The sequence below is a fragment of the Maniola hyperantus genome, chromosome 4 (assembly GCF_902806685.2).
Source record: "Maniola hyperantus chromosome 4, iAphHyp1.2, whole genome shotgun sequence".
In the NCBI taxonomy this organism is placed as follows: Eukaryota; Metazoa; Arthropoda; class Insecta; order Lepidoptera; family Nymphalidae; genus Maniola; species Maniola hyperantus.
In genome coordinates, this window is record NC_048539.1 from 3,849,004 (window position 1) to 3,861,675 (window position 12,672).

Here is a 12,672-nt window from a genome sequence, read left to right on the forward strand (position 1 = left end):
TGCGACCTCGACGCGCGACGGCTACCCGCCATACTTGTACACTGGTCTGTATAAAAATGTATGGAGACCATTAGAGGTGAGCAGCCGCGACACGCGACTCTCAAGTATCGCTTGTCACTGTCGCATGCGGTCGCATAGCTCAAAGTGTGGATTAAAGAGGATAGAAAAAATAACTTCCAGTCCGATCCGGTAAACGTCCAGTGTAGTGTGCTATTATATGTATGTCGGAGAACAAGGGGGATGGCCGACATCAGAAGGTAGTAATTTCAATTACAATCATTTTAATACTCACTTATCACACGTGAAAACTACTAGCGTAACGTAACGTAGCTAAACCTAACCCTACCTAGCGACCGGCTCCACCATGTCCCCATACCGGCCCCAGACCAACCAGCTAACCTAGCACACCAGAATTAGTTCAATTAACATCAACTACAACGATCACGATTGTCTAATACAAATTGGAACGATACAAAAGGACTCACCCGATAAACAACCTGTCTAGATCGCCAAAACACACTCACAGCAACCTTTCACAACCTAGTAGTATAACCTCAAACAACTGAAACCACATTAGGTCACAACGACAATGATAATAATAAAACCTACAGTACGACACACATAGTATCCACTGAGAAGCGACTCTGGCCAAAGCCAAACGAATAATGTCTCGAGACACACTGCGCATCTCATTTTATAATCTCACAATGACGGTGGGGACGAAGACGCGATGTTCAATGAGCAAAGTCTTTACAATTAAATGGCGGCGAGCCTACACGGCCATTCTGACATGCGTACGTCCTCGTACGCCAAGTATTACAAAGTATGTGAGGACAAAACCATAACCACAAAATCATTTTACCGCTCGCCCATCCTGACTAACTACTAATCGTCATTGAACACTTTTCGCATAGCTTTTTCTCATCAAAACAGCCACCTCGCCGTTTATCATCTAAATGACCACCTCGCCTTTTATCATCTAAATGGCCACCTCGCCTTTTATCATCTAAAATGGCCACCTCGCCTTTTATCATCTAAATGGCCACCTCGCCTTTTATCATCTAAATGGCCACCTCGCCTTTTAGACAACCCCTTTTTTTTTAAATCGAAGCTAGTGTGTGAATAATTTTCAAAAATGTGGGCATAGATCGTGTATCCCACTTCTGATGTCGGAGAACAAGGGGGATGGCCGACATCAGAGGGTAGTAATTTCAATTACAATCATTTTAATACTCACTTATCACACGTGAAAACTACTAGCGTAACGTAACGTAGCTAAACCTAACCCTACCTAGCGACCGGCTCCACCATGTCCCCATACCGGCCCCAGACCAACCAGCTAACCTAGCACACCAGAATTAGTTCAATTAACATCAACTACAACGATCACGATTGTCTAATACAAATTGGAACGATACAAAAGGACTCACCCGATAAACAACCTGTCTAGATCGCCAAAACACACTCACAGCAACCTTTCACAACCTAGTAGTATAACCTCAAACAACTGAAACCACATTAGGTCACAACGACAATGATAATAATAAAACCTACAGTACGACACACATAGTATCCACTGAGAAGCGACTCTGGCCAAAGCCAAACGAATAATGTCTCGAGACACACTGCGCATCTCATTTTATAATCTCACAATGACGGTGGGGACGAAGACGCGATGTTCAATGAGCAAAGTCTTTACAATTAAATGGCGGCGAGCCTACATGTATGTGTTTTTATGTGCATTACGTGACAATGGATAGTTGCATCTATGTTACCGTTTGTACCTACTCTCAACATACAATTACCGATAGTTGGCACACGAGAGACATTTCAAGTCAAAATAGGTTAAAAATGAAAATGAGAATAATTTTAATGTTATTGAAAAATTTGTTGACAGACATAATACCTGTTTATTTTTGTTGAAATGCTTGCTTGATTCTTTCTGCAAGATCTTACATTACCGTCCGGATCATCACTATCGGAATTTGATCACTAAAGAAGAAGTACTAAAGTAGAAGTAAAGTAAAACATTTTTTCTAATTAAATCGTCCATTCTGTGAACCTAAAGTATTTTTTTACGACTCGATATCAAATATTGAGGCCGATCGTATTTCGTAGGCTTCGATCATTTTATCTTTTTACTCCAACAATTTTTGTTGTTTAATGTTAACTACCCCCATTTCTTTACTTTTTAAAGTTAAAAGAAAAAATGTATATTCGTCACTTCGTACTATACCTATTCACTGAGTTCTAGACAATGATATCCCACATGCTAGGATAAGAAAAATATTTTTTTCGCCTTCTTTTCTATGAATATGAAAAATAATTAAAAATTAATTTCAAAATTCGGTTTTACCAAAATTTCAAGTCTGTAACTGATTTCGTTTACTAGCTAGTGACGCGCGGACAGACAGACAGACAGCCAGCAGAGTGACATTAATGACAAAACGTTTTTACCGTTTGGGTACGGAACTCTAAACGTTGGTACCGAAATATAGTCGCAAGCGTCAGCACTCAGCTAGGTAATAAAATTGTGTTCCTTAATACCATGAAATCCTTCAGATTTTCAATAAAAGCAAGCCAAATCCCTCCCAGCTGAAATCTTTCTACCCAACTAAGTCGTTATAACATCAGGGTAATCCAGGACAGTATCTACCTAGTCATTCTTTTCATAACGCTCCAGACAGATTTCTATTTCATCATGCTAGGCGAAAACTTTTATAAAATAAAGCTACAATTTTATTAGATAGATTTACTTTTTGAGTTTAGTGTGAAACGTGTGATGAAAATAATGTTGATAACTTAGTGGGTAACACCGCATCGGCCTCTCATTCAAAAGTTCGGGATTCGATGCCAGGCACTTTTTGAAACATTAACACATATTATAAAATGCAAAGGGTGTTTGTTTGTTGGCTTATTTGTTTGTTGGTTTGTCCTTCAATCCACGTCGCAATGGAGCAATGGATCGACGTGATTTTTTGCATGGGTATAGTTTAAAACCTGGAGAGTGAAATAGGCTACTTTTATACTGGAAAATCAAAGAGTTCCCACGGGATTTTTAAAACCTAAATCTACGCGTATGAAGTCGCGGGCATCAGCTATTATTAAATAATATCACTAGCTTTAAGGCCGTGATAGCCTAAAGGTGATAAAAGCGTAAAAAATATAGTGATAGTGACTAGTGACTACACAAGTTCATACCGAACAGTCATCTTCATCATCATTATCAACCGATAGACATCCACTATAGCTCTTTTGTAGTAACGCCACAGTCTTGAACACGCCTGATCCCAGCTGCTCCCTGCGACCCGTTTGAACATAATCATATCATACCTACATAACATACCGAACAGTATTATGGAATATTTATAGGGGTGCACGACAGTTTGCCGAATCAAATAATTGAATCGCGGCCATCGTAGAAGCTCCCACCTAATCCATTGTTATAAAGGGGTATTCACCACGGCGATTTATTTTATCGCAAATCGCTGTGTTCTTATCGTGCGCTGGGATTTGGGATATGATGAAGTTGGATAGTTATTTTGGATCACTCTATTTTCCGCTTTCGTGTTACGTTAAAATGCGCCACCCTTTTACACTATTAAAGTCCTTACAATCTCTCAAAAAGCCATTTACGCCCAATATTAATAATAATATCAATATTTGATTCGTAGTTGACAACTAACAACATTGCTAAGTAACTTATCGACAGATTAGGATTGATTATAAATTTCGGCCAGTTTTTGTTATGGACTTTTTCACGATCACGAATCATTTTTGAAATGAGAATTTTAATTTTTTTCATAGTCTGTAGATACCTGGTCAGTTATGAACTGCAGGGCAGTTCTAGCATTTAACAGCCTGTACTTACCTACAGTTTTTTTGTGATTCACGTCTCTGGGTAACAAGGGAAATTTATGAGGAAGACTTTTTAATAACTGGCTTCATGGCTTTTACTGTCTTGTTATCTGGACTTTCATGTTATTAAAATGAGAAGATGTATTACTTAAGCCTCCTACTAATCTAGAATTACTCGTAGATTATGAAATTTCGCAGAGCAATACCTGACTTTATCTTAACGCATATTACCTAGACAGAAAGTACTAACTAAAATTTATTAAAGCAGGTAAACACTGGAACATCTGGTCTGCTAATCAAAACGTTATTCCTAGTTATTTTCGACTCGCTGAATAAAAAAGATATCTTTAGTTTATCATGTAATAATAAATTCCACGAGTACATTTTGCTTGTATAAATATTTATGCAATCGGACTTTTAACGGTTCCAATAATTTTAACGTATAGTACGCGACAAATCGAGATGGCAATCGGGTGCGGACGCCCCGTACACCCGCACAGCCCCCGCGCTAACCCGGTGCGGATGTGCGGAGCGTCCCCCACAACTCATACCCCGATTGCCATCTTAACCTGTTGCGTACTATAGGTATGTAATGTGGAAATTATGAAGGGTTGATCATGATGATGATGATGATGATGATGATGATCTCTATGAGTATCTCTACAAGTGTAATTGTAACTTTACCAGAGAAATCAATCTATCAGTATTAGCACTGAATATAATGTTGGCAAGACGTAAAGTTACAACGACGAAAGAGATTTGGCTTATTTGTAATGCATCATGCCGTTTCATATTTAGGTAGCTGCTTAAATTCATATTTGATACGCTTTTGGCAAAGTGGCCGTGTTAATTTATTTCTAGGTAAATACTTGCTATTTAACTTGTCTCGAATTTGGACAGGTGGTTATCTATTTCATAGAATAATTGTCACAGTCAGAGTGAACTAGAGTGAGGGAACTCTCAGTTTGATCGTGAATCGACGATAAATGTCAAATATTAGGCTATGTTGACGTAAAACCAAAGAAAAATAGAAGAGAGCTACTCTAGGACTATCTGCGTCAATATACTAAATTTTGACGCTTGTCAGTGACGTTGAAGCCTCAAAGTTTTGTTAGAAGTTCCCTAACTGTCGTAAACTGAGTCACAGTTCACTCTAGAGTCTAGACTCATACGGCCGAAATCAGTAATGATTGTTTATCAGATAAGTTATTTAGCGACGATATTAAAAATTGTACGCTCTTTTATGACAATTGTCATAAAATTGACAATTTTTGAAAAATAAAAACGTTGCTCTGAAACCAATCGACAGATTATAGATTAGGATTGATAATAATAATCAACTTATTAGTTTCGGCCGTTGGATACTTCACTTTGGCAAAGCTCAACTATTGTATTCTTTGCCCTACCTACAGTTTTTTTTAAATATAAATAGCGATCAAACGAGCAGGTCTCCTGATGTTAAGTGATTACCGCCGCCCATGAACATTTGCAGCACCAGAAGAACTGCCAATGCGTTGCAGGAATTTATTGGTCCGCCCCTTGAATAACCGTATATTATAATCTAGTGGGAACACCGTTTGGTTTGGCTCCACGGTTTGCATGTGCGTAGAAAGATCTGGCACAACGGACGGTCGAAGTGCACCAGACACCCGGTTGGTGAGGGTGAAATTTACAATATCTTTACAAATATACCTACTACTATTTTGTTGATACAGCTATATTCCGTGTTCGAAATTCAATTTATATTCAAACCGGATTTATTTTAAACCCAAACTGAATTCGAGCCGCTTGTCGCTATAGCACCAGGGTTTCAAATTAAAAGTATTGTACAAGCTTAAAAAAATAAAATTGTTTGCAATTTTTTCACCTGTCTCTATTGTTTTATTTTTACACGACTTAAATTGGTATAGATTTTAACAGTTATGTGGTTATATCGGTCCACCGCCTCCCTTACACGAAACTACTCTTTCAATTTTTATGAAGTCCAAGGCGTTAGCTTTGACTTGAGGTTTCAAGTGTCTCAAACTCTCAAACTATAGGTAGGTATGATGTTATGACAAATTCATAACGGCATATGAAAATCAAAAATACACAAAAAAATTGATCGAGTTCGAGTATGATATCAAATGAAAGATTCTACCGTATAGATTCCATAAATAATTCAAACCCCCTAGGTATTTTGCGTTTCAGTAGGTACATATAATGCTGCGTAAAAAGTGTACCATCTCTTTCACGAATTGAATCGTCACTAACCACCATGTCATAAAAGCCTCAAGGTGGCTTACATGAAACATTTTTTTTTAAATTTTGAGTTTTGATTTAGTCGCGCTGAATTACACTTTATTTTATTTAATAGGAAGCCAACGGTATACAAAGAAAACTAATTATGACGACTTATATAAACTTAGGACTATCAATGTATACTCACTTACAGGCTAACTCAACATGCTTAACTAGAACTTCTAAATAGTATAGCTTAAAGTAAGACATTCTTTGTGTACCTAAAATCTATAACAATTAAACTAATTACCTACTCAATAAGTTAAACATACAACATACATTGTTCTTACAACTAACAACTAAACTACACTTTAATATATCAGTATGGGAAAGGGAAAAAGGAACCCTTATAGGATCACTTTGTTGTTTGTCTGTCTGTCAAGAAACCTACAGGGTACTTCCCGTTGAGCTAGAATCATGAAATTTGGCAGGTAGGTAGATCTTATAGCTGGCATTCGGGGAAAAATCTGAAAATCGTGAATTTGTGGTTACATCACACACAAAAAATTAAATTGTGGTCATGAACTAATAATTAGTAGGTATTTTCAATTTTCGAAGTATGATAACTATATCAAGTGGGATATCATATGAAAGGTCTTCACCTGTGAATTCTAAAACAGATTTTTATTTATTTTTATGCATCATAGTTTTGGAATTATCGTGCTGAATGTCTAAAAAATACGACTGTAGTACGGAACCCTCGTTGCGCGAGCCTAACTCGCACTTGGCCGGTTTTTTGATACTAACAATAAACTTCAACAAACAAAGTTAGTTTTGCGGTGCGTTAGTAAAAGTGATTATTGTACTTCTTCTCTGTAGTACGGAACCGTCGGTGTGCAAGTCTGATTCGCACTTGGCCGGTTTTTTTTTACTTTATGTATCTAAGTAATCAAAAAATAACTTACCCATGCTTAAACTTTAAACGTTTTGTTTTATAGTTCATTCAGTTTATCCCTTTTTTGGAATCGGCAATGATCACTGATAAATACAGCTTTCTAGTGCCGCAAAATTCATCAATTTTACAGCATTCGTTTATTTATTTTTTATGTTCAATTTCGTTAACGGTAAACGTTAATATTTTTAACAGTCTAGTAGGTGAAGTTATAGTCTAGTACTTATATTAAAAACTTTTTACAAGTTACATACAAAAAAACTCACACATCACAGACAATACACATTATTTGAAACGAAAATTTGAACGCGTTCGAAACCCTCTCGGAAAACACGAAGTTCGCGAGCGACGTATAAGAACCCGTTTCCCCGGCGTCCTCAACATTCGCAAGTTCGCAGGAAACTGGCGGGAAAATCTCTCAATATGGGCGGGAATCCGACGGAATTCGGAAGGCGTGGAGCGGCAATGAATCTCGTGAATTTCGTCAGTATTGTCATTTGTTAACCTTTGTTTTTTCCACCAGTTAGGCGATAGCGTAGCGTTTGATGTGGAGATTCTTTAGTTTTGTTTTCTTAGTGTTATGCCGATCGTGAAAAACCAGAAGCATTTTAATACAGGCCTTCTTGGGTTTCCTTTGTTAATCTTGGTGTCTTTTTAATAAAATTAAATCTTTTTATGAAGCGTTCAATAGTCATAAGAATCAAGGACTGTTTGCATATTGTACTTATGTTGACCTACGTCGACATATTCGTAATATTTGTCAAATGTTATCTTTGTAGGTGGGTCCTATTTTAAGGGTTTCTCAATTATAAATGATCTTTTAAGACGTTTCCTTTTATACCTAATACATCGTCTTATTTATTTTGTACCTTTAGAGTTAGAGCCACTTTTAGAGCTATCTGAGACAACTGAAAAGTTAGAGGAAATAGAACACCAAAAATTATAGTGGTCAGACGAGAGACATTACCACGGGCCATTAACTACTATAGTATAGACACACGAGTAGATAGTATAGAGTTCTGCCGTTGCAGTGTCGATGCAAACACAGCGGTACCGATCGAGTGTTGAGTTGGCGTAAAATCGGACACCGCTTGTCGGATAAAAATCGGTCTCAGACAAAAAACGGCAGTCTGCATTAGGCCGTAAGTAGTTCTTCCTCAATAACTTACCCGATATCATAATGTATCAAATCATTACCGTTATTAAATCACGTATGACTTAATGACGTCTTCACGTAGACACAATAAATTAGCAAACTTGAGGAAATGCTCTTTAATGATAGTTATGGAAACCTAGTATACTATTACTAATGTGAGATATGTATAACTTTTATATTAAAAATAGATAAGAGTGTCTGTCTGTTACCTTTTCTCTCAACTGCTGAACCAATTTCGAAAAAAATCGGCAGGCAGGTAACTTGCATCTTGGCAACGGACATAATACTTTTTATTTCAGAAAATAAATTTCACGCGGAATTTAAAAAAACAAAATCTGCATGGACGCAAAGGCGTCAGCTAGTTGAAAATAATTGAAATACCAGCTTACGTACGTTTTGAACGTATCGAGTAAAAAGGTTTCAATTAAAACCAGTCTAATGAAGTGATCCATTGGGAAACTCGCCGAGTGGCATTGAGAGTCATCGGTCGTCAACTCGTCAGTAAGGGAGTAATTTCATTTATTCAGCTCCACTCGCGTTTCGCTGAACGATTTTGGTTACAGTTATACAGTTCCGCTTCTATCAGCCGCGTACAGCATCGCACGTCTGCTAGCCATCGCTCAACTCTCCGCCGCGTTCAGCGTTGAACACGGACTGTCCTCGACGTTGAAGTTGCAACTTGCATAGCGCTGAATGCGACAAAACAGCGCTGAACACGGACTGTCCTCGACGTTGAAGTTGCCATAGCGCTGAATGCGACAGAACAGCGCTGAACACGGGCGTTAGCATGCCCATGATAAAACACTAAACACACTTCTTGTCCTCATTTTATGCCTGTTTAAGAAAATTAATATGCATTGTTACAACAGGCCACACTATGTCTCATAATCATGTCTGTAGTGTCCGTCAAAATCGGTTCTGCGGTTGAGAAGTTAAAAAGTAAGACATACACACTTTCGTTTTTACAATAATAATAGGTAACTAGAGGTAACTACATGTCGGCCTTGACTACGTCCCGCGTGGATTTTAGGTTGTCAAAAATCCCGTGGGAACTCTTTAATTTTCTGGGATAAAAGGGAGCCGGTCCTTCCCCGGGATGTAAGCTAACTCTGTACCTACCAAATTTTATCAAACCTGTTAAACTGCTAGACCGTGAAAAGCTAGCAGACACACAGACAGACACACTTTCGCATTTATAATATTAGTATGGTTTTATTTTAGTTACCTATGAATAATTTATCAATATCCATTTGGAGCAGTACCAACTTTATACTTGGCAAAACGGTTTCAATTTAAGTTACGAGTATGACAAATTAGAAGATTTGTTGGCCACTCTACGACAGTCGTAGAGATGGTTTGATGATACCACGGTTTTATAACTTTGTGGAGCCAGCCAAATTAGAAATTTACTTTTGAGTGAAATAAACATTTCTCAGTATTGCCAAATTGATGCCGCAGATTTTGTCGTTAAAATAATCTTATACTAGAACTAGCTGATGCCCGCGACTTCGTCCGCGTAAATTTAGATTTATAAAAATCCCGTGGGGTTCTCTTTGATTTTCCGGGATAAAAAGTAGCCTATGTCCAGGTCTTTAACTATAACTATACCTACCCATGCCAAAAATCACGTCAATTGGTTGCTCCGTTGCGGCGTGATTGAAGGACAAACCAACAAACAAACACACTATCGCATTTATAATATGGGTACTGATTGCAGAATATTCTTCAGTAGGCGAGTCTCGCACTCGACTCGCACTTGGCCGGTTTTTTGTAAGTTAAGGTATATCCTACTTATTATATAGAGAATATTAATTATACAGTGACGTGCAGGTCATAGAGACATAAAAACTGTTTACACTTTACATTAGTAGAAATAGCCTGCCAGTTTACAAGTAGGTACCTATGTAGCTATCTAATAGCTACGGTGTCAAAACCTAAGCCTGCCACTATGAAATATAGGTATCTAACAAATTATAAAGTGTAAACAAAACAATAAAGTTTCGTCAAGACATTTTCCTTCACCGTTAACGCAAGTGATATTTAATTGCTCAAAACGTATACAGCTCCGAAAAGTTAGAGGTGCGTGCCCGGGACGAACTCCTGAAAATAGGAGGCCGATGTTTTAACCACTAACAGCCGTACTCAGAGTCGCTTAATCGTTACTTAAGTTTAGTTAAAACGAACTAGAGCTATATCTCTCACATAAATCTGTCTCGTTTTAACTCAATTTTAAGTAACGATTAGCGACTCTAAGTGCGGCTGTAAGTCATCATCGCTTTCAGCGCGAATATCAAGTACCTATGGCAGATTTATTCTGCCATAAACACGCGATGGCACCTTTATAACCTTCGGGTTGAGCCGCCATTTTAGGAATATCTGCTCAAAAGAAATCGCAAATTCAAGCCATTTGCGAGAAATCAGAAAATTATCTCATTCTAACGATTCTTTTGTTCCTGACATATTTTCTTATGACAATAAAATATCTACATATTAAGTAGGTAACTATTTTGCATTTTGTGACTGTGAGGTGATATCAATGGAGGAGCAAACCTCATATTACGAGAGAAAAAGCAGTCTCGCCGAATGAGATATTATGACAGCTCAGGTCTTTGAAATCTGAGCAAACATGATATCTCTTTTTTACTCTTGTTTTATCATAAACTGACCGAAAGACTGAGTACCTACTGATTCACCTAAATTTATCATCTTCTTGATAAATACAATAGTAAAGGACAGACACAGTTTGATAGTTTTAAATTTAATTTAGAGCTGTCAAACCTCGCGACTATAGCTGCCAGTCGAGAGCCTATTGTTTCAATTTGTAGCGTGCGCTAAAATTTAGTTTAGAGCCTTCAAATGTAAAATTCATATTCCGTGCTTTTTAGCAATGAAAAGAAAAAATGCAGATACTCTAAATTTAGTTTAGAGAAAGACAAGATAATCGGCGCCATTGCACGCTCTAGTTAAATAACATCTCTCTGATTTATGTTACTTAGATACTACGAAACAATGATGTTATAACGCCATTGCTTTGAAACGATTCCTTTTGTTTTTCTTTTTCTTTTGAATTTATCGCGAACCATTACAAAACGAGACTTAAAATATATATACACTTGAGTAGCTTCGGAAAATTTATAGAATCTCAAGCAAAGAGCGGCAAGATTGTTAAGCGCACTAGACATCAAAGAATAAAATTGAATTCGAATATTTTGTACCTTTGAACGGGTACCCAGGTAGACACATTCTTTATTCATCGGTTCTTGGGTTTGAGTAGCACTCTGTTTATAGGTCCTTACTATGTAAATGAGTTAACTAAAGGAATATATTAATATGTAAATAGATACTCGCAGAAACCTCATCAAAGAGACATTCAATCTATCGTCTAAGCGTGATTGAAATCCGTTTAGCTAAGATTTATAGACCCAACGACTTTATATTTTACCTACTAATAGGCTTCGCACGGATTGCGAAAATGCGAAACGGTTATTAACAGATTTGATTTCATTACACTTATGTAATCTAAGGAAACCAGGCAGATGGATTTTCACACAACACACAATTCATACTAATAAGTATTGCGAAAGGGTCTGTAGGGCCTGCCTGTCTGTCTGCAAGCCGTTCATGGCCCATCCGTTCAACCGATTTTGACGAAATCTGGTACAGCGATAGCTTGCATCACGGGGAAGGACATAGGCTACTTTTTATCCCGGAAAATCAAAGAGTCCCACGGGATTTTTTTAAAACTTAAATCCACGCGGACAAAATCGCGGACATCATCTAGTCTCTAAATATCATTGACAGGTCTAAATCTAGTGATTTCCTTTTCCGCTGTAAGCATTATAAAAGAGATCTGTATTATCGGTTGAGAAGAAATTGTGGCCAATTCTGCTGTAGGTACACAAACTCTAAACTGTCAGGTCTGAATCTAGTGCTTTCCTTTTCCGCTGTAAGCATTATAAAAGAAATAGTAATACATTTAGATTTCAGTCCTGACATTAGTACTGATTTTGATGGCAACTAAATTATAGAGTAGGTACCTATTTGCAACTTTTTCTTACCAATGTAATAAGAAAAGGACAAAAAAACTTAAAATATTATAACTGTCAAACCCCGTGACTTTAGATGCTACTCCTGAGCAGAGTGTTTAAATTTGTTGAGCAGCACTAAAATTTAGTCTTTAATTTAAAATTCATTTTTCGTCCTTTATTAGCAATATTTAAAAAAATGCAGATATTTTAATTTAGTTGAGAGAAAGTCGTCAGAATCGACGCCATTGCATTGTAGACATTATGCACAGCAGAATAGCCATATTGACAATAATTCTCTCGCTAAAAATTACCTAAATAATCGTCCAAACCTTAAACCTATACTATATTGATGATAAAGCTAATGTAAAGTCACATTTTCGCTTTGAACGATTTCGTTGCCCCAAACGAATTTATTTAAATTGGATTATGACATTTTCAGAAATAATGCCTTTCTGAGC

The 12,672-nt window shown here is 37.2% G+C and overlaps 2 protein-coding genes across 2 annotated transcripts in view; one reads left to right on the forward strand and one right to left on the reverse strand.

The window, feature by feature from the left end:
* The window catches only part of 5-HT2A (5-hydroxytryptamine receptor 2A), an 81,730-nt gene extending 74,333 nt beyond the window's left edge, over positions 1–7,397 (reverse strand). The window contains exon 1 of the mRNA XM_034985465.2: positions 7,044–7,397. The gene's annotated coding sequence lies outside the window, so the exon portion shown is untranslated. The remainder of the gene's footprint in view (positions 1–7,043) is intronic.
* The window catches only part of Prosbeta1 (proteasome beta1 subunit), a 276,237-nt gene that overhangs the window by 111,142 nt on the left and 152,423 nt on the right, over positions 1–12,672 (forward strand). The gene's annotated exons all lie outside the window — the stretch shown is intronic.